This window comes from Ochotona princeps, chromosome 11, assembly GCF_030435755.1.
Source record: "Ochotona princeps isolate mOchPri1 chromosome 11, mOchPri1.hap1, whole genome shotgun sequence".
Classification (NCBI taxonomy): Eukaryota; Metazoa; Chordata; class Mammalia; order Lagomorpha; family Ochotonidae; genus Ochotona; species Ochotona princeps.
Genome location: NC_080842.1, coordinates 27,765,301 through 27,788,897, shown reverse-complemented (window position 1 = coordinate 27,788,897; position 23,597 = coordinate 27,765,301). Strand labels below are relative to the sequence as shown.

Below are 23,597 nucleotides of genomic sequence, written 5' to 3'. Positions count from 1 at the left end.
CAAAACCTGCAAAACCTGCAAGCCAGAAGTCAGGAACTTCACCTAGGTCTGCCAGATGGGTGGAGGAACCCAAGTACTTGTGCTGCAGTCTGCTACCTTCCCAGCATAATAGCAGGAAGCTGTGTCAGAATCAGACATTGAAGTCAATCCTAGGCACTTGAATATGAAAGGCACACATTTCAAGTGACAGTTTAACCCACTGCCTCAATGCCCATCATTATGTTGACTTTTTTTGTAAAATATTGATCGTTTCGAAAATCAAAGTTACAGAGAGAGACATAGGGTGAGGTAGAAAGATTGAGATCTTTCATCTGCTGGCTTCTTCCCTGGATGACTGCAAGGACCACTGCTGGGCTATGCCAAAACTGAAAGCCAGGAGCTTCATCCAAGTATCCCATGTGAGTGGCAGGGGCCAAACACCAGGGTGATCTTCTGCTTTTCCTAGGCCATTATCAGGGAACTGGATCAAAGTGGAGTACCTGGAGCACAGAATTGGTGCCTGTGTGGGATACTGGCTTCACACACTGCAGCTTTGTGTGCTATGCCAAAATGTTGATCCCTGTTTTGAACATTTTTTATTGAAAGAATGAATTTGCTTTTACTTTTCCTCATAGTCGAGCAAATTGATGATGTTGTTTTTGCATTATTTTTGATTGCTTTAAAGTTTTAGGGTTTACTTTGGTGTGCTTTTATTGTTTCATCAAGTTACATTCATACATATATGTATATATACACATAAAATGACTATTTTCATTTTGTTAAAATACAGGTCAATATTGTCTTAAGCCCTTAGAACTTTAAAAATAATGGTATTTGTAAAAGGAATACAATGCTATTTGGAAAGATACTACAAGTAATATGTACTGTATTTCTTCAATTTTCTTTGAAAACAAGATTGCATTTTTAAGAATCATTTTAGGTTCACAGAGAAATGAGATAAGTTAAATGTTTCTGTAAACTAATTTCCTCTGCATATGCATGGCTCTGTGTGTTATCACATTCTCCTACCACAGGGCACTCTTACATGGTTTTATGTGATCTATTTGTTATGGCTCAGAAGCCTACAATGACATATTATTATCACCAAGTCCCATAGTTTCAGTAGGGTTCATTCTTTATTTTGTACATTCTATAGATTTGGAAAAATATGTGACACATATCCCCAAATATCTGTGCTTGGCCTATTCATTCCACCCACACACTGGTAACTCCTGCAATCACTAATGTTTTCACTGTCTCTATGGTTTGACTTTTTTCCAGATTGTCCTGTGTTTGAAATCATCACACAGGATGTAACCCATTCAGATTGGCTTCCTTCACCCAGCAATAAATATTTGTGGTTATTTCAGTCTTTTTGTGTCATAGAAACTTGTTTCTGTGAAGTCTTAAGTAGTACTGTATCATCCAGGTGTACCTCAGTGTATTTTTGCATTCACCTCCTGCAAGTCATCTTGATTGCTTCCCAGTTTGGGCAATTATGATTGTCTTTCAAGTATCACACTCTATGAGTTTTTCAATCTCAGACAAGTTTTCATATCCTTTGGGTAAATACAAATGGGCAGGATTGCCAGGTCTTAGAATGGAATTTATTTAAACTTGTAAAAAATTAGTAAACTGTATTTCGAAATAGCTATGCCTTTTTGCATTTCTACCAGCAATGGAGGTTTATTGACATCACTTGGTGTTGTCAGTGAGCAGAAGTTTGGTCATTATAATAAGCTTATGCATGATACTCATTGGTGCTTTAATATGAATTTTCCCTGATTAAATATGAAATGGAACACCTTTTCATGTATTTGTTTTCCATTTCTATATCTTTGATAAGGTCTTCAGCCCATGTTTTAATCAGATTTACATATTTTTAATCTTAAGATTTAAGATATTCTTGTACCTTTTAGCATTTTAGACAATACTTTTTTTGAAGAAGAAGAAGAACAAGCAAAAAGAAAAGGAAGAGGGAGAGAGGGAACACATTCAAGTACTTGCTCCCCTAGATACCTGCAGTGTGAGGAGGTGGGCAAAGGCTTTAAAGCCAGGAGCCAGGAACTCAAAGTCTCTCACGTGTCTGGCATGGACACAAAATTTAGGCCATCACTTGTTGCGTCCCAGGGTGTGCATTTTCCAGAAGCTGGAATTAGGAGCAAAGCTGGGCCTCACAACAGAGCACTGCAATATGGGATGTCAGAAATCTAACTTTCAGTTTAAATTCTAGGCAAAAACTCACCTCAGATAAATATTTTGCAAATATTGTCTTCTTCCCTGTGATTCTCTTTTCAATCTTCTGAATTTATGTTTTGAAGAATGAAAGCTTCATTTTTGTGAGATTTAGATCACCAATTTCTCCATTTACATTTTCCTTTTGATGTTGGAGTAGAAGATTCATTTTCAGATTCAAGGGCTTCTAAATTTTCTTTGTGCAATTCTTCTAGAAGCTTTAGTCTTGCATGTAACATCAAGTTTTGTAATCCATCTTGATTCAATTACATGAAGGGTACATGTGATCTGTGTACACATTTTCTCATGTGTTTGGTGTTTGTCAGTTGTTGGAAAACTGTTTTTTTATAAATTACAATTGTTTGCTTGCATTGCTTGCATTGTTGTTGGTTTTTTTTTTTTTTTTGTCAAAGACCAATTCACTCAATGTATTTATCTGCTTGAGGGCTCTCTATTTCAATGATTTGTTTGTCTATTCTTTCAGGAACATCATAGTTTTTACTATCAGGTATTTTCACTCCAGACTTGTACTTCTTTTTTTTTCTTAAAGATTTATTTATTTTATTACAAAGTCAGATATACAGAGAGGAGGAGAGACAGAGAGGAAGATCTTCCATCCGATGATTCACACTCCAAGTGAGCCACAACGGGCCAATGCACACAGATCCAATGCCAGGAGCCAGGAACTGCTTCTGGATCTCCCACGTGGGTGCAGGGTCCCAATACATTGGGCTGTCCTCGACTGCTTTCCCAGGCCACAAGCAGGGAGCTGGATGGGAAGTGGAGCTGCCAGGATTAGAACCGGTGCCCATATGGGATCCCAGGGCGTTCAAGGCGAGGACTTTAGCTGCTAGGCCACGCTGCCGGGCCCAGACTTGTACTTCTTCAGTATTATGTTAAAGTTTTTTTTTTTTTTTTTTTTTTGGTGACTGTACATAATTTCATTAGATTAAGAGATGAAGTATACTGTAAATATTACAAATTTCTTATTGTTTTCCACTATAGTATAATTTTATCTTTGATTTGAATATATGCACATTCTCAAACTTTTTCATATTACATAATTCATTTAATTTCCCCTGTTTGATGGTCATAATTATAAGAAAGTTGAGAAACTTTATAAGGGAATTATTAAGGTAATGTTATATTTTTAGAACTGTATCTATGAATTTTGTATCTGTTTTCTTTGTAATATAAAAGTAGCAGGAAAAAACGTATCTTTCAATGTTAATAAAAAGCAAGCTTCTAGAATTTAATTTACCTAATAATGTGATCTGTCATTTTAACGTTAGAAAACAATTATAGTATTCAAAACAGTAGCCTAGCAGCTGAAGTCCTTCCTTTGCATATTCAGGGATCTCTTTTGGGGATGAGTCCCACTTCCCATACAACTCCCTGCTTTGGGCCTAGGAAAGCAGTTGAGGACCGCCCAAATCCTTGGGATCCTGCACCAGTGTGGGAGACCTGGAGGAAGCTCCTGGCTCCTAGTTTCGGATCAGTGCAGCTCAGGTTGTTGCGGCCACTTGGGGAGTGAGTCGGCAGACATAAAATCCTTTTCTCTGTATCTCCTCTTCTCTCTCTCTCTCGCTGTATATATATATATATATATATATATATATATATATATATATATATATATATGAATTTGCAATAAAATAAATAAAACTTAAAAGAAGAAAATACCTGTAATGACAGGTAAAAGTATTCATTGCTTTGATGAAATCAACAAACTTACCATTTTTTTGCGATCATGTTGTGAAACATTATTAACATTAAAATCCTGAGTTGTTTACATTATAATTTTATGGAAAAAATAGAGTACATGTGGAGGTGATCCAGGTAGAAGAAATATTATATGGTAATTGGAGCCAAATTTGAAATGATGAAATACATGGTTGAGTATCTTCAAATGCTCTAGAAGTTAATTAGTATATTTTGAAATTTCAGAACAAAAAATATATGTCTATTTGAAGCAAAGACATTTGTTATGTATTTATTCTAAGTACCATTTTATATGCCTGATAAAATACATTAAACTCTGAGTTTGTAAGCTTGAGCTTCTCCTCATGTACTAATTACATTTTCTAGTAGTTATGTACAATTGAAATCTATTACGTAAAAATAAGTACTGTATCAAAGAAAACAGTCAAAAGCATAACAAGGTAAAACACGAACACCTTTGTCATCATAGGAACAAATGTTCACAGAGAAAAAGAATCCTCTTCTGTTGTATGTTTGACAGCTTTAATTACTGCTCTCTCTCCATTCATGTAACTGCCTTCTGTTCACGCCTGCTTTCCAGCTCTGTTGGATAGGGATCAGGCCTTCCTTATTTCTGCATTTTAGCAACTCAGCACAGGCCAGGCAGTCGGTAAATGTGGTAGAAATTAGGAAGGAATGTAAAAAGCAAGGTGGGAAAAGGAAAGGAAAAATAAAATGACTACTTGTACTACACATTCTTACTAAAATATAGTTTTATATAAGCCATTTTTAATAGAAGACAGACCCTTTTGTTTGAGCACTCTAGTCTTATTTTCATAATGATAATAAGTCCTAAATTGTATGCTTTTGGATTAGGAGATGGAACTACCTAAATGTAAATATCTATCTATCTATCTATAAATAAATAACATGTATTATAATGCATATGTATATATGTGTGTATATTACATATTGCATGTTATATATATATACACACACATACATATATATACACAGTCTTGTTTTCCCAGTGAGTGTTAGAAATTTTATTAGTGTGAAAAATTTGTAACTACTTAATGAATCCCAGAAAGAAACTGTAAAATAACGTAGGAGTTTATTGAAAATAATGTTATACATCTTAAGCTAAGATAGTAAAAGTAATAAAGGTGATAGATGTTGAGAAGTGCTTTCTCTGCTTCTCTACCTTTTGAATGAAAGGAGAATAAATTAAAAATAGAACACATGGAGTTATAGATCCTCCACCTTCTAAAGCTATCAATTGAACTCCTGTTAGGTGAAGTCTTCGTGCTTACTTTTACAAAAAGAGCCACTGATACATCCCATTGCAAATCACAGTAAAGGCATTGAGATTCCCTGTTCTTCCAGGCATGGAGAATGTGTGGATTTACCTTGAATGAGCTCCTGAGACCCTGCCTTGCTTCACAAAACTTAGTGCCACATCTCCTTAGAGATTTGTTTCTCTCTTTGGCTCTATGAGCTAGATAACTGAACTGCAGACAAATATGACAGGCACTCTTCCTTTTTCTGAGAGTTCCTGAAACCTCAGAAGACTTGGCATTTTGGATCACCTAATCATTTTTATGTGTGTGGAGGGGGAGGGGCAGGCAAAGCAGCACTTTCCTGTGTATCATGGGATGTGTGGCAGCATCTCTAGCTACTGTACACAGGATATCAGTTACAAGCCTCAATTCTGACAACAGAATCGTGTACAAACTTTGTCAAATGTCCCGAAAGAGGCAACCTTACTCCTAATTGTGAGTCATTCCTCTAAATAAAGATTATATGCATTTCTTCCTCTTCATCCAATAAAAGACTGTCCAAAATAATACTGTCATATCATTTGTACTTCATAAGCCTGGCCTGATTCATTCTTATTCTCTCACTAGAACCACTGGAAAGAAAGCAAAAATAGTCCAGTTCTTTCTAGAGCCAGTCTATCTAAGGAATCATTATGATTACTTTGAATTTATCATCTTAAACTGATTTCACAGGACTTTTAAGCAGTCACTACTACACACCCCAAAATTAATGAACAGTATCTAAAGGCAGAGCATGTGGTCAAATGTAATTATGTGGCATTAAAATAAAGTTGAATACTGCAAAAGATATGAGTTTTTTCACTAAAATTTTATGGCAACATATTGGTTTACAGTATGAACCACATAGTTATTTCTAACATACTTTACCTACAAAAGTAACTATACAAAGAAAATTGTCAGTATCTGGAAGTTTGTCATGTTTTTCCATAATGAGATATTGTAGAAAATGAAGGCTAGGGATTACATTCCCAATCCAGGTCCAAATCCAAATGGTTCAAGATGGGATTGCACAGTGTATCCGTTTTCATGCAGTCTATTTTAAGCACCCAAGTTGGATGATAAAGAAGTTAATGTGGCTTCCAGTAGTGCCTAACTTACCCTTAGGGAGCAGCTCATGCTGGGAGAACCTGGCTCATTATGGATTATTTTGTAGCATCAGTCATGCTACGAGATGACAAGGCTTTATAAGACAAATATTATGGATCAACCTGCAGAGGCCAGCACTACATGCCACCAAAAATCCTCATTGGCAGAACAAAACTGAAAGCCCATAATGAATTCTGTTACCGTGGCAGCATACTGTCAAATTATGCACTAATAGCAAAAGAGCTAGAAAACCATACCAAGAAACCAGCATGCATTTTGGCAAGCTAAGTACCAGGGTCTGGTGTTGAGCTTCTAAACATTCTAAAGGATAGAATTGACATCGAAGTGAGCCAAAATCCTTGTCCAACTCTCCAGGATCCTGGGTATGAAACCTAGAGCAGCTACTTAAATAAAAGGATTTTCTTCTTTATTTCTTCTTATTTTTTCCCCTTCAAATGTAATTAGATATTAGTTGGTTTAACAATAAAAGGGCATGCCAGAAGGGTAATGACTGTATCTGGGACCACATTCCCATTTCTGGGAACAAAGTTTTGAGTGCTTCAGTTCCTAGATTTAAGAAATGGCAATGTAATTTAAGGCATGGCAGAATCTTAGGCAATTAGCAAAATGTAAAGGAGACCAGAGCCCTCTTTTACATATGAGTAATCCTATTTTTCATTTTTATCTTTGAAACATGGATGTATTAAAATCTTTCTCATATTGAAGCAGGTAGATTATGTTGCAAGTTGCCAAAGAAATCAGAAATACAGATGAAATTATTTTATATGTATGTATTGGGTAAATAAAGATGTATACATTGTCTGTAGAGTTTGTTTGTAGTGTTTCTTTTCTTGTAACCACCAAGATTTTAGACTCTAAATAATTTCTTGATACTTAGGCACACATATTGCAAACCTCACCAGAAACAATGTTCTTCCATGTAGTTTCTTTTTACTCAAATCCTGTTCATCTTGTTTGTTTTTCTGGCATTTCCCCTTGTCTCACAACAAATGTTAAGCTCCTTAATTCTCCTTTTGCTGTGTGTTTTGAAATGAAAGGAGACAGTATAAAAATGAGGAAACGGATTTCATATGTGGCTCTCTGGAAGCCTACGAGTTTCACCACAGTGCTTTCAGAGCCGTCCTCAGGGATGAGAATGCAGGGAGAAGGAAAGGAGGACTGGGAAAGCCCCATTCAATTTCATGGCAGCACTTTCCAAATATTCTTTCTTTTTTTGAAAAACAAAAATTTCCCATATCAAATAATTCAGTAATAGTAAAACATGCAATATTATCCGTGGACTCTAACCAGAGCCTTAAAACAAAGGAAAAGCAATCATTACAAAAAATACAAGTAGGGGAATGTTGAAGGACTTAGTTGTATGTGTGATTAATCCTCCTTTAACTACCATGTAATCAGAGAAGAATGAAGCCATATAAGTCTAAAAAAGATTTAGTTCTACTTGCTACACTCCAAATCCACCTAGCAATACTTAGTATTGCATGTTTTTTTTTTTACAGTATCAAGGTACCCAGTGACAAAAGTATTTTATTGGGTTGAAAGATTTTCAAAAGTATATTTGTAATGCTGAAAATGTAATTACATAGTAAAGCCAGAAAAGAAAATCATTTAAGTTGATATCTCTAATATTCAAAGAACAATTATAATCTCTATAATTACTATAAGTAGAAAATTTTTATAGTAAGAAAGAAGCATCTTATTATCTCAAACATATTTTGACTTCATATAGCAACATTCTTACTTAAAATCACTTTTTCCATTTTGTTATTATCAAAATATAGTGAAATTCAAAATATTTCTTCATCTCATATTCATCTATATAGAGATTTTTCAAAATATATTTTATGTGTATGCATGATAATTTGAATAATAAATCTCAAATTAAAAGTAAGCTTTCAAGAATGAATTTAAAATATTTATTTTCACTATATAAAATTATATAAGATCCCCAGAAATAATATTAAAGCATAAAAGTTATTGCTTATTTTAATGTAAGTCCTCTAAGTTCAACTTAGATTAGTTATTAAAATACTTGTGAATAAGACATTTGTTTGCAAGCCATTTATTACTTTAGTCTCTTTCTGAGCTAGTAACTCTTATTAACCTACAATTTTATTACCTATATTATGCAAGGCTATTTGTTACATTTATTATAACAACTTTTTTGCTTTTTCCTTTAAAAAAGTACTATTTTTACCCAACTCTAGCTTGTAACATTTGAAAAAAGAATATCAACATAGATAAATATGAGTTGAAGAAACATTTTGAATTTCACTATGTCTTGATAATATAAAAATGAAAAAAGTGATAAAATATTGGCCTCCAATTTTGAGTGAACCAACAGCACTTACATGTTGAGCAGGAAGTGACTGGGCAAGATGAAGCATTTGAAATTGACATGGAGCATATTACTGGAAAATTATTCCAGAACTCTTCCTACAATTAACATTGACCGGAGGAGGGAAAACATTCAACAGATACAAAGCAAATTCATAATTACAAATAAAATTAAATATCCAAGTAACATTTCAATAATTAAAGTCTATTTTAGATGTTTCCTAGAAAATATATTTTGTAAAAAATTTATTTATTATATTTATTGGTGAAGGTCAGATATTCAGAGATGAGAAAAGACAGAGAGGAAGGTCTTCCATCTGATGGTTCACTCTGCAAGTGGCCACAACAGTCAGAGCTGAGCTGATCCAAACCCAGGAACCTGGAGTTTGTTCTGGATTTTCCACACAGGTGCAAGGTCTAAGGTTTTGGTCCATCCTCTACTGCTTTCGCACGCCACAAGCAGGGAGCAGGTCGGGAAGTGGAGCAGCTGGGACATGAACCAGGGGCCATATGGTAGCATGCAAGGAGAAGATTTTAGCCACTAGGCTACTATGCTGGACCCAGAAAAAAATGTACTTTCTCCTTTAAGCATATATATATATATATATATATATATATATATATATATATATGTGTGTGTGTGTGTGTGTGTGTGTGTATATATATATATATATATATATATATATATATATATACACACATAATTTCAGGTGGCTTGTTTCTGAATGTAGATGTAAAATTCAAACCAGGTCATCTCTTTCTGTCTTTGGCAAATTAAAACCATGGAAAATAAAATTAGAATTTAAAAAATAATTTCAGAAAGGGACTCCTCTGATAATATTTTCCCAACAGAACTGCATAATCCCTATAAATTTGAATGCATTTTTCTGTTTTTCAGTTTGAATATTCTGATAAACTCAGTATTAAGTACATGATACATCATTGATTTGATTCTTTGTTCATCACACTGATCAATTATTGAATGAGACAGCATGTTTGACATGTAGAACATCGATTTCCTAATTGTTTGGAAAAAAGTGTCTCTAGCTTGTTGAGGTCCTTTTTCTGTTCATTATTTCAAATTTATTTGATGGAATTAATCAAAGATTTTTTTTTCAGTCAAGTAATTTTAGATAAACATTTAAATGATTCTGTAATCATAATGAAGTCTAACATATTCTTCAGTCACTCAATAGAATTCCAAGATCACAGGTTACATAGGAACATTATGGAGAAAAAAAATGAATGTGCTCTTTATTCTAACTTGGATGCTTTTTGTCTTTTATGCGTGTAATTGAAAATTTACTTTCCTTTCTCTGTAAAATTTTGCTTGCTTTTTGTAGTTTAAAGTTAAGAAACTGAAGTACAAGAATAATACCATTATGGTGTTTCTTATTTATGAATACAAGAAAATCTTATTACCTACTACGGTTTAGAGATTATTATATTTGAAATTAACATATTCATTTTTTGTGTCTTTTTAACAGGCAATAATTTCAAACTCTTGTGCTGGATGTAGATTTTTCCTACAAGAACGTAATTGTAAGTATGTATGTGCAATATTTTGTTAAAACTATTTGGAACTCTACTATTACCTAAAAAGTACTTGAAGAAGCTTAATAAATATATGTATTTAAATTTAATTTTCTTGGTGAAATTTACTCACCCTACTGATATCTCTCTTAAAATTCTACAGTAGGATAAAGCCTGGTTATTTTAGTAATGTAAAAATAAGGCTATAGCCAAGCCTTTCACTTTGTCTATTGTCCTTAAATCAGTTTTGCTATTTAAATTTTGCTGACATATTTAAATAAATCCTATCTTCATTTAATTGATTTACATACATTCTGATGTTTAAGAATTAATGTTCAAACTTTGGATATTGGAATACTTTTTTGATTATAGCTTTTTTGGTGCAATTCAAAACTAATAATTTTACATATCTAATAGTAATTGTGCAAATAGCATTCAGAACTGTTGTACTAGTCTCACAAAAGATAAGATCTTTCTCACATTTGGAGTTACATGGTGGAGGGGGATGGATCAGTTCTGTTTTTCTGCAAAGTAATTGTGATAGTTTAATTCTCATGTTTATTTCAAATGTAAATAACCTTTGTTTTACTAGCTGACCTGGATTATTGTGGTCTGTTTCTTTACATTGATGTAATTACATTAGAATTATCTCTGGTATAAATTTAACAGGAAAATATCAATTTGCTGAAGGGTCTTTGCTCAATCAGAAGCTAAAGTAGTTTAAGATATGAGATATTTGAATTCTCAGTGTAATCTTGCCTTGTAGGAATAATGTATGTTTACTGGAATTTTGATTTTGTGACTGCAGATTTTTTTGTAAAGTAGATTTGTAGGGAAAGATGTCACTCACTTGCCATGATACCTGAATCTGTCAGTGACACTGAGACAAAATGCTGTATGTATTCCAAATTCCTGACTTTTAAAAATGACTCAGAATCCTTATGTGTCATTTGCTTACAGATTTCTTGTGTGTTGTACAACACAGACTAGGTCCTGGTGCTGTCCTTCTCTGAGGCTGCTATTTTCTGGGGCATTCTTGGCTCAGTGGTTGAATTGCTGGGCATTGTGCTTATCTGGTGTTCAGTTGGATGTGGCCAACTCAAGCTAGTAATGTCTTTTTTGAGTATGGTATATATTGTTATTTTATAGAATGGGCAATGATCTTTATACTTATAAAGTATCTGCTGCTTAATTCAGAGATAGATGGTATCATAACATAAATTTTTTCCTATTTGGGGGATTCCAACTTTGTTATTGATTAACATAGTTGCATATGATGTCTTTGGTACATAAACTTTTAATTTTTTGAAAGTGTTTAGGAATAGCCACATATTTCACAAATGTAAGGTTGAAATTTGCCTTTCCTTAGATGTTTCTGGCATATTTTTTATTCAAATCATGTTTTGATTCTAGAAATAATATAGTCAAATATAAATGTGTATTTATATAGATGTATACATTTTCCTTATCTTTGTAGCATTCTCATTTGCATTTTTTCCCTTCATTGCTAATCTACACCTGTTGTCTTTCATTCATTCCCAGACTCAGCTTGGGTTTAGACATTGGTGTGTGATGTTAGACAACAGAGATGTAGGGGGAAACATTGAAATTCCTGCTTTCTAGTTGCCCCATAAAATGTTAGAGAACATATAGATGTTTCAAAACAATTTCAAGTCATTGTGGTAAGAGCTGTGATAAATATCATGATCCAGTACTTGGGATGTGGAGAGCTAGGTGTCATCTTTGAGGGCTAAAATAGTGGTTTTTTGTATGTTTGTTTGTTTGTTTTGTTTTTTTATGGCAAAGTTATCTCTGGAAGCATAATATAATTGAAATGATGTTGCTAGAGGTGGCTGTGTGTGTGTATGTGTAAAATAGAGGATGGAAATGTAAGGCAAGGTTCTGGAGGAAATACCTGTAACAACAGTCCTGGGCTTCATAGGACAGGAAATCTTTATATCCAATATGTTTTCGATCAAAATGACACAAGAACATTACAAGCTCAAGGAGCATAAAATAAATGTTTCAAAGAAGTAGGAAATGAGAGAACTAGAGCATGTAATTATATCTGCAACTGTGCTAAGCTGTTTGCATTTTATTTTGTTTCTCCAGGAAAAAAACAAAAGCATGTCTTTTGTACTAGTAAAAAACATTAGAAATGCATTTGCAAAACACTAACTGAGTAGCAGTTTTGAAGGACTAGGGAAGGTAGAACATAACAGTAACTGGAAAACTGATTAATCCAAAGGAGTGGCTGTGGTGATTAGATACCAAAGGTGAAAGAGACTCTAGCTTTGTAACTCTAGGTTCTGTATTTGAAATTATACATCCTGTTTGTACAAGTAAACCTACAAGATGGTTGGTGATTGGAAAATTCCCTCCAAAAAAAGAAGTGGGTTGAGATAGAAGAGAGGCTACCTTTATGATACAGAAGAAAAAAAACCCCTCTGAACAAAATATTTACTATTAAAGGCTGGAAGGAATGAAGGCATATAAAAATGTTGGATTTTAAGAATGAGGGGGAGGGCAGACTGATTGTGGCTCAGTAATTCACACTAATGAGATATTTATAGGAGAAATTTAGTGAGGGGTACATAAAAGCTTTCTGCATTACCATCTCAAAGTTTTCATTTGGAAACTTAAAACTCCTCTTAAATAAAAAAAAATTTAAAATGATACAGTGTGAAAGGAGAAAGATTAGTTCCATGTGGGATATTCACCTGTTCATCTTGTTCCCTCGAGATACCCGGAAATATTCCACAGCACAATTCGGAACCCAGGTAGAGATAGTTTGCTCTCCTGACTATAGCCATGTGTTACATTCTCCATACACAGTGCAATACAGTAGCTGCCAAAGCTGGCCTAAAGCTGGCACTTGTTATATTTCAAATACTGAATAAACAATTTTGATGAGTGACTGCCTTTCTAGCTAGTATGGGTATTATTGATTCATATGAAATAGTGAAGTTCTAGATTTTAAGAGCACTCATAAAAGAAAAAGAATCACAAAGTTAAACAGTTCAGTAAGCAAAGTGAGCTTTGACATTCACATTATGTTAACGCTTGAAGAAATATAGAGCCTTAGTCATCTGCTTATTCCATCTTCAGTCTGGTAAATAACATGTGGATTTTAATAGAATGAGAACAAGTTAAATCCCTGAGTCACATTTCAATGGTGTTTCTCTTACTTGGGGAAGGGGCACTAAAATTCTCCCTTGCTCTTGTAAAGCTGACAAAAAGCCTTCAGTAACAAGTAAAGGGGTTCCTGTAAGAGACATTTTTCTGAAAACATCATGTTTAATGTTTTTCCCCAAATCACAAATTCTACTTTTAAATTCATTGCTAAAACTCATTGATGCCAGTTCTCACTGAAAGATAGTAATTGGAATTACAGGATCTTATTTGAATGCAATTTCCAGTGCTCAGATATGTAAAACATAGTTCACTATTTCTGACCCTTTAAAATGTATGAGGTAGAGAAATCTGAAATATAAGCCTTTAATTGCAGTGTTGCCAAATGATGGAATATCTTATTTCTGAGGAAGATTTGCTTTGATTTTAGAGTAAAAAGTGAAGTCGCTCTCTATTTGAATTGTGCACAACCTGAGTTCATTAAATGTCGTCTGTAGGTTAAGAGATGTTTCAAACCTGGTGACATGTTCATTCTAAACAGATTATTTGATCTTCCTTTCCCATTATTTGCAAATGAGATATTCAGGGAGAAAAAGCCAGCAGAAATAACTGTAGGGAAGAAATGGTGAATAACTAGCGTTATATTAACTATAGCTCTGGCCCGTTCACACGGAACTCTTCCCATACTCTCATTTACTAGCTAGGCTTTTGTCTAGTACTATACATTATTGTGTGTATCCCATCATACTTTAGTCAGTTTTGAATATGCCCTTGTGGCTGAAGCACCATTCCACAGTTCTTTTGTCTAGTGCAAATTTGTCTCACAGAAAAGTGACTTTATAATCATGCTGTTTGTCTACACACTTTTCTTCTTTCTACGCAAATGAATCTGAAGTACCCTTTTGGTCATTTCACCTTTTTTTCCTCTTAGAATTCTTCCCTTTTGGATATCTAGCCTTCAAAATAAAGTTTTGTCTTTAACCTAACATTCAAAGCCCTTGCTCTTTGTCTCCAGCAAGGACTTACACCTATTAAATTACATTTATTTCTCTACTTGGAAGAGGGCATTCACCTTTCCACCTGTCTTCCAATGGCCTTTCTTTTTTTTTTTTTTTTGCTCTGAGTCAATACAGTTCATCCTTCACATTACCTTCCCAGGTAGCCTTAGTTTCAAGTCATGGCAGTTTCACCCGATATTCCTCATTTTTTTTACAGACTTTATTAATTTGCTTCATCAATATGGTCCCTAGTAACCATTATTGAAATGAAATTTAATTAATAATAAAGATTTATTTAAGGATATTCATTATGTCCCTTTTAGCTTGCTTAAGAGAAATTGTCATGTAGTAAACTCACAAGATTAAACTGACAAAAATGGAAGACTGTGCTGCATGAAGCATTAATTAACAATTACCTTAAACTGCATGCCTGGCCAGCCCCCTGACTGATATTGAACATCAATGAGCTACAGAGAGAACTAGAAAATATTGTGGTTTTTTTTGTTATTGTGATCAAGAATGCTAGAACAGTAGACTTTGAATTTTAAATATCTGGAAAATATCTAAGGTCCATGCACAAGGATACTCTGTATGTCTGAAGATCAGCCTGATTTGAAAGGAATATTTATGTGTGATGTAGTTTGAAAATAATTTATGATTTTATTTACTGCATACACATCTACATCATCTGAATTAAATAATATGATAATTTTGTGTGAATATATTTTCATTTAACTCAATGGGAAGGAAAACATTTTAGCATATGTTTTTAGATATTGATTTTCAATTGAGAATGATTAGAGGAACTTTTAACTAGTGAAGATAGCTTGAGGAGGCAACTTTTAATATTTTTATAAAAGCTTAAGTAACATGAGCACTGCATACCCTTTCTAATAAAGTCAGATTTATAGAGAGAAGGAGAGACAGATCTTCTATTCCCCAAGTGCCTGCCATAGCTCAAAGCTGAGCTGAACCAAGCCAGGAGCCAGGAGCCTCTTCCAGGTCTCTCACATGGGTGCAGGTTCTCAAGGCTTTGGACTTTGCTTCACTGCTTTCCCAGGCTACAAGCAGGGAGCTAGGTGGGAAGTGGAGGAACTGGGATATAAGCCAGTGCTCATATGAGATCCTGGCTCATGCAAGGCGGCGGACTTTAGCCAGTAGGCTACTGCACCAGGCCCTATATTTTCTTTTGAAGAAATCTTAATGGTTGGAATTCTTCAGGACCACTTTGGTGTCTTTTGAATGTATATCCAATAGATACAAAAAATGTTTTAATCACTGCATAGATATAACTTACACAGTTTTTTCTTTTATACCCGCCTTTGCGTGATCCACATGAGATGGAACCATGACAGTCATGATGTGATGGTCAAATGAAAAGCCAAGTTTGGAAAAAAGGAGACATTGGTGTCTAGGCAATGAAATCAGAATATGGATTGTTCAGTGTTAGCAAGTGAAAATAATGATGAATTTTTCAGAATGCAAAGAGGGAGCATGCCAGAGACAGATTTTTATTAAGTACCACTATCTGAAATTTAATCTGGAAATAAATTTAGAACAATGAAGAATTATAACATTTACATGCAAAAGTGTGTTGGCTGTATTTGCCTAATGTAATCATAGCATAATAATTGTGTTTATTCTTAAAATGACTATTTGTATGTGGAGATTAACCTAATTCAGTGTTTGTGTGAATTGTATAGTCAGTTTTATACTCATTAATTCGAGTGCAAATTCAAAGCGTTACACATTTTTTCCCCCTGAATTTGTTAGTTGTGTTCAAGTGGTAGATTTGCAACTTTATTAGGATTGTTGTCCTTTGTATGAAGAGGAGCAAAAGTAAGTGCTTCAGTCTTAGAACTAGGGAATCTCTATTACGTAAGTATGTAAGAAGATAGCTCCTATGTAGGTCATGGGTGAAGAAAGGAATTGTTGACAGGGATAAGGTAAACTGAGTAATGAGATGAACAAGTGCCAAGTAAACAGGAGAGAAAATGAGGTTTCAGGCAAAGTTGCTTTAGCCCTTGGTGTTTGGGTCAAAACCAGGGCCTTTTAGGTAAGCCAGGCGATAGTGTGCAGCTGGAGTAGAAGCCAAAGCAGTGAGACAGCCGCATGGGAACTTGGGAAGAGAGTGACTTCAGACAATTTACTATCTTCCTGCCTTAGGAATATTGGCTTTATCTTCAAATTGTATTTTGTTTTCTGTTTTCACTATTTGAGGTCACACACCAGCCTAACACATCACTTTGAGCTGTAACTGACAGTGTAAATTAGACTTATTCCATACACGTGTCAGGAAATGTTATCTCTTAGTCTGTTTAAAAATGGGAGAAAAAAAAAAAAACATTGCAATGCAACTCTATTGATAAGGCTGCATTTCTTTAGATGGAAACAGGCCAAATAAAGTAGAAACACTGAAAGATCATCTTAGATAATCGGAAACGTAGAAATCATGCTGCTAATGTTCTTTCTGGTTTTACTCTCCAAACATTTCTTCTTGATTATGCCTTGGTGTGAAATCATTATTGCATGTATATTTATAAGAAACATTTGTTATGCATTTCCTGGTTAAGGAAAAAGGATCTGAATGAGACATACCTAGATGAAAATCTTGTCTCTGCTAACCTGCAGTCATGTAAACTCAGGAAACTAATATAATATTTTGTATGCCAAACAGTTCCATATAAAGCATGTCTTCGACAAATATAAATGCCAGTTGTTATGGCACCTGTTGTGGATTTGTGCACCCGAGAGAACGTAGACAAGGACCCAGTGTCCATCTCAGGAATGAGAGTGTGCTCTTGATCAGTACGTTTGTTGATACCTTACTTCCATCAATCTTCTGTGATCCTTGTTGCCTTGCTCTGATGAAACATTGAACTGAACAGTTAATTGCCTTGAAATAATGACAGAATACGCTTCAGCATGGGAAAGTTAAGTTGTTGCACAACTGATAACTATTGGTTTTTTCTCTTTTTTAAAATTTGATTTTGCTTTATGTCTCTACTGCTATTCTCTCATGTTTTTATTATACGTTTTCTAATTTTATGCTTAGCATGAATTATCTTACGCTGACTGGGCCTCTTAAAATCTTTTGTAAGTCACAGAGTTTGGGATATATGTGACTAAGTTGACTTTTACCTTAAAAATTATATATGCATGGTTCCCTAGTTGCAATATAGTTGGGAAAAATTGAAGAAATATGGATTACAAAATATCTCCTTCAATGTAATGGTCAGCTGAGGGTTAATATTTATTCTTGGGTTAGTTATCTTGATATGTTTTTGGGAATCTTTAGAATTCAAAATATCCAACTACATGCACACAGCTTTGACTCATTTTATTCACTCAATTCAAATAAACATTTTCTTCTAAAATTTCCATAACCTTATTCTGTTTTTATTCTTTTAAACATAGATGATTTGTTGAATTTCCAATATCTGAAATTTCTATAATGACAGCTATATATATTCTGTATATGTATAGTGTATAAACAATGCTGTTTTGCAGTGGTTGGAAGATACCTCCTCAGTCCACACCTGGGGTGCAGTTAGTGTCTGCCCACACCTGGGGTACAGTTAGTGTCTGCCCACACCTGGGGTGCAGCTAGTGTCTTTCCACACCTGGGGTGCAGCTAGTGTCTGTCCACACCTGGGGTACAGTTAGTGTCTGTCCACACCTGGGGTACAGTTAGTGTCTGCCCACACCTGGGGTGCAGCTAGTGTCTTTCCACACCTGGGGTGCAGCTAGTGTCTGCCCACACCTGGGGTGCAGCTAGTGTATTTCCACACCTTGGGTGCAGCTAGTGTCTTTCCACACCTGGGGTACAGTTAGTGTCTGTCCACATTTGGGGCACAGTTAGTGTCTGTCCACACCTTGGGGTACAGTTAGTGTCTGTCCACATTTGGGGCACAGCTAGTGTCTGGTTCTAAGCTCCAGAGACACATTCCCTGACTGCATCAAATGTCTCCCCTCTCCCACCCTGGCCAGGCTCAGTTGTCAACTGCTTAAGTATGATGCCTTTGTTTTTAACTTCATTAACCTATTACTATCACTACTACTTTCCTTTCATTAGCCATGTCCTTTCTTAATGATTCTTCCTTCACAAATTTGATTTTACTACCCATTATTTCAAAAGAAATGATCAACTCCTTATTTGCAAACAAACACCCTGTTCTTTTTTATTGCATCCAAATCATGGGCAGATCTGTGAACTATAATTCATTGAAATGCCCATCCAAAGTCTCAGGAACCTTAAGCGTAATTACTCTTTCTCTTTCAAGTTTTATTTTTTTATGTATGTCTTATCTTTGGAACCAGTCCTTAACTGTGCTACTTTGTTTCTTGATTTAGAAAAATAAAGGGTTGCCTTTGGTATAATGAATTTATGCTTTGTTATAGTGGGCTGGTAAATTTTAAGCCTTATTCATTTTCCTTAACAAAGCAAAGTAAGTTTAGTCTTTAACATTTTATACACTGTCTTCAAAGCTAGCATTTCTCTATGGTATTGGAAAGCTTAACTATATATTTAATTAAGAGTTAATACTTTTACATAGATAAAGGTGACTGGCATTTTTAATTAAGGTACAGAATAAATTATAGTTTATTATTTACTCATTGGATTTTTTGAAGCCATCTTCAAAAATTGTATAGAGCAGCCTTTTTACAAATTTTTTTGGAAATAAGATAATTTATTTAAAGTATCCTCATATAGTGATAACCTAAATTGCTGTTTTAAAAATCTGGGAAGTTGAGTTTATTTTTAAATTAATATTTCCTGAGCATCTAATTTCCAGAATGCAGTTTATTATGAAAATAGGTGGTAATTTTTTGGTACTCTTATTCTAATTATAAATGTGCAAAGGGTAATAAAGGAACAGATTTGGGTTATTATAACCAAGTTTGGTTTAAAAGGAAATAGGGGAAATATTCATGGTGACTTTGTGTTTGAAATCGTATTGTTCAGTATTTTGTAGTCATGAACTATAGTTTTGCCCAGAGTGTATTCGTGTATTCACATACTCTATCAGAAAGAGCTGAAGGAAGTCGTAATCAGTCTGTGATTTTGTATCAACTGGAAAAGATGACAGATCTGAAATAGCTTTTCTTATACAGGGCTTAAGACACAAATATATGTGTGCATCACTTTAGTGATAATGAAAACTGACTGACTTTGTGACCTCAAGTAATCTTTCAAGGATATTTCCATGGAATACAAGGAAATTGCAACCTTAAATATAATGGGTTAAACTTGCCACATTTCTTTTATTCATTTTTGAGAATGGATTCAGTTATTATATTTTCATTCATATTTAAATTTTTACACAAAAATGAGATCTTGGCATTGGAATGTTACAGACCCTATGTGAAATTTTGTAATCTCCTCTATCAGTTTGACCTTCCGCCACTCTGTATATTTATCAGCTGGACATTCTATCTGTTACTCTTCATGAAATAAAGCTGTGAATAGAATGAAGAAGTAGAAAGGTTAGCCAATCAAAATTCAGAATACGGATAAAGGTCACAGTGGTAGGGCATGCAATTCTAATTCCCAGTATATATCAGACAATACAAATCTGACACCTCATTCTTGTGGCAAAAATTGTAATAAGGGAATTGAAAATAGTGTGCAAATTATTTTTCATGCAGGACTATTGAGTTGAAATAGAGTTTGTCTATTTTCATTAAACTTTTAGAATTATATTAAAATGCCTATGAAAAAGCCATATATACAAAAAAGAAACAACAAATGTATACCCTCAAATCTAGGATTTTGCACATTTCTGCTCTATTAGTACACGTTAAGCTGAATTACATAATAGTAAAAAATGTACATATAAGACAGATCATAGTGACTTAGAAATTGTAACTAAAACTATGGAGAATATATTGATAGAATAATCAACTTTTAACTTTTAATAATTATGGATGTTACTTGTTGTATGTGCAGTGAAAGTTTGTGGAGTATTAGAAGCTGAATAGTGTGTACTCAAAAGATATCCATATGTTAATATGTGGAATCTGATTGTTACTTTGTATGCCAGTGGAAAAAAAAGCTAAAAACAAAAAATGAATCTTCATTGGTATAATTAAATTTAAGAAATTAATATGTGGAGATAACAAGGATCTCAGGAGCCCTGTTAGGTTTTCCAGGTTAATCCTAAATGCAATCTCATTATCCACATAAAAGGACAGGATTATGTGAAGGATGCAGCCACAAGCCAAGGAATGTCAGGTTCCCTTGGAAGATGGGACAGACCAGAAATGGATTCTCTGGTATGGCCTCTGGGTAGATCATGGCCCAGGTAACACTTTGTTAACTGGTCCAGAATGTGGTTGCAGATTTCTGGCTTCAAGAACTGAAAAGCAATAAGCATATGTTATTTTAGGCCATCAAGCTAATGGTTAATTTGTTATAGCTGGCATAAAAAACTAGTAAAGTCATAAAAATGTATTTTGCACATTTTTGCTGAAATAATATCAGTTTCAATGATATAAAGCCATAGATAATTCTCGTGGTAGAATTATAAATTGTCCAACAATAGTGTTATTTCTACATAGCTTTTTCCAATTGTTTCATTGCAGTTTTCAGTGTGAATAGAAATCATAGCGTTAATCATTCTTATAGTTCGTACATGCTTTGTTTAGTCCTCAGTAATAACATAAATACTTTAAGTCAAACGCTTCAGCTTGTCCTAATATGTATTCATCAATTAAATCAGTTAATCATTACCTAAGAGTACTGTGGCTGGAAAGCTTCATTCACTATGATGCAGAGAAGTAAGAACTGACTAGGTTAATGAAGATGCCCAGTGGTTCAGGAGAGCTGTTTTGATGAAGCAATGACATATTGGTAAGGATATTGAATAGTATCAAAGTGTGGGAATCAGGAACGTGGAAGTTTGTAGTAGTAATTATGAAGGTTCAGGAAAAGGAGGATAGAAAAGTGCCCCAAGTATAATTTTGTTATATACTTTAAAAATTATTTTATTGAAAAGTCAGATATATATATATAGAGAGAGAGAGAGGAGAAGAGTGAATTTGTTGATTCACTCCCAAAGTGGTCCCAACAACCAGAGCTGCAATGATCTGAAGCCAGGAGCCAGGAGCTTCCTCCAGGTGTCCCACACAGGTGCAGGTTTCCAAGGGTTTGGGCCACCTTTCACTGATTTCTCAGGCCACAAGCAGGGAGCTGGCTGGAAAATGGGGTCGCTGGGATTAGAGCCAGTGCCCATATAGGATACTGGCTTATGCAAGGTGAGGACTTTAGCCACTAGGCTATTGCGCTGGGCCCCAATCTTACTATATTTAAAAAGAACAACAACAACAACAAAAAAACCAAAAATATTCTCATTCTCTACTCATGTACTGAGCTGTTATTTACCGCCTGAAAATGAATACAGATGAATAGAGAAGCAATATACAGAAAAGCTCTGGGAATTCCAAACTCTGAAATAATGAGAGGAGTAGAGATAACAAGGAGTACAGTAACAAGACGGGGAAATTTTGGTGTCCTGTATTCTAGCTAAGAAAATACTTGAAGGAATGAGAGATCAAGGATCCAATGTTAATAGGTCAGGTAAGATAAGAATCAGACATGAACCATTGATGTTATTAAGGTGGATATCACTCAAAAGTAGTTTTATTAGAGTCATCTAATTTGTAAGCTACTTTTTCATGACATGAACTTTTTCAAATATGAGCAGTCTTCACAAAGTTCATGACAATATGTGCTGTGAAAAAATAGCATGGATTGCATTTTTAAAAAGTCTCACTCCAAAATGATCATATCTTTTAATTCTACTTTCGATTAACTTTTGGAAGTGTTTTCATATTTGCACAAATTAGTTTCAAAAGTTGATACTTTTAGCTAGTCAATGGCCTTTTATTTGTTTGCTTAAACTTAAGGTACAAGCAAAATCCAAAAAGTTTATACAATAAAATTTAAAAATATAAATACATTTTAACATAAAAATTAGAATCCATCTGTTTTTTATAATATTTATCTTGGTAACTTTTTGAAGATCTTCCAAAATCCTTTGAGTATCTCTTTTCTAAAGACTTTTTCTCTTTGCTAGACGAAGAATAAGAAAAGGAAAATGATAGGCAATTAGGATATCCAACTTTTCTAAGGAATTTTCTTATACAGAAAAAAGGCGATGCTATCAAGAGGAAAAAGTGAAATCAAGAAATATTATCTCTTTGTATGTGAGTAATACAGGATGTTTATATGGTAACAAAAATAGTTAGATACAATAAAGAAATATGGCATTGATATTGAAGAGGTGACAGAGGGAGATTTCCTTGGACAATCTTACAGGAAAAAAGAGATTAAGGGCAGCTAAGGGCAGTTGACTAGAGTGGCAATGGATGGTACATCACTTCTTTAGATCAATAACAGTTGTGGCACAATGGTATGAGAAGAAATCACAGTGACCCTGGAGATTTAAACAGGCAAATTATGCCATAAAGTGACCCAAACATTACTGAAATATTCTCACCAAGATGGTGGAAATTACAGTCTAGTGACACCAAAATTCAAAGCTAACTTTTTGTAAATAATGTAGAAGTGTTATAGAAGCTCAAAAGATTCCAAGATCACTTTGAAGCCAAGTGATAGAAGATGTGTGTGGGCCTGGGGTGCTTCCTCTGTAAATTAAGAGGCCTGCAGTGGAGCACTGTTCACAGTTTCGGTAGAATAGAAAGAATGATCAAAGAAGAACATTGAGTACAGGATATTGTGCTATTCATTGCACACAAGTTCAAGGGGACTCACTGAAAGAGTTTCTAAGGCTAGAGAGAGGTGGCAGATGATACTCATGTAGAGAACTAGATCTAATGATTTTCCATTTGTGTCATTACAAAAAGTAACAAAAGGAATAATGTATAAATAGCTCTTGTTCTGAGGTAGTTTGTGTTATGAGGCTGTGAGGGGTTTCGTGAAGAGAAGGTAGGGACCTGGGAGTCCTCTGATTATTGCTAAACAGGTAGAGCTAAATTTTGCTGCCATCTTGCTGCCAACTGCCTCTAAAGAGTCCTAAGATTTGTGATTTCTGCCACAGTTGGTAAGTAGATAACTGCAGTGTTTCACATCTCAAGAGTCTTACTTCACCCTTACTTAAAGGAAAAAGGTCATCTTTACTAGGTATACGTAACTAAAATCATGAGGAAGGTCATCTAGAAACAAGGCGATGGAGATCAATGCCATTATTGATCACATGTTTATATCGCTGTC

At 34.5% G+C, this 23,597-nt stretch overlaps 1 long non-coding RNA gene across 1 annotated transcript in view; it reads left to right on the top strand.

Annotated features, from left to right (window-relative positions):
* The window catches only part of LOC131481383 (uncharacterized), a 276,701-nt gene that overhangs the window by 145,716 nt on the left and 107,388 nt on the right, over nucleotides 1–23,597 (top strand). Inside the window, exon 2 of the long non-coding RNA XR_009246272.1 lies at nucleotides 10,187–10,241. This is a non-coding gene — a long non-coding RNA (uncharacterized LOC131481383). The remainder of the gene's footprint in view (nucleotides 1–10,186; nucleotides 10,242–23,597) is intronic.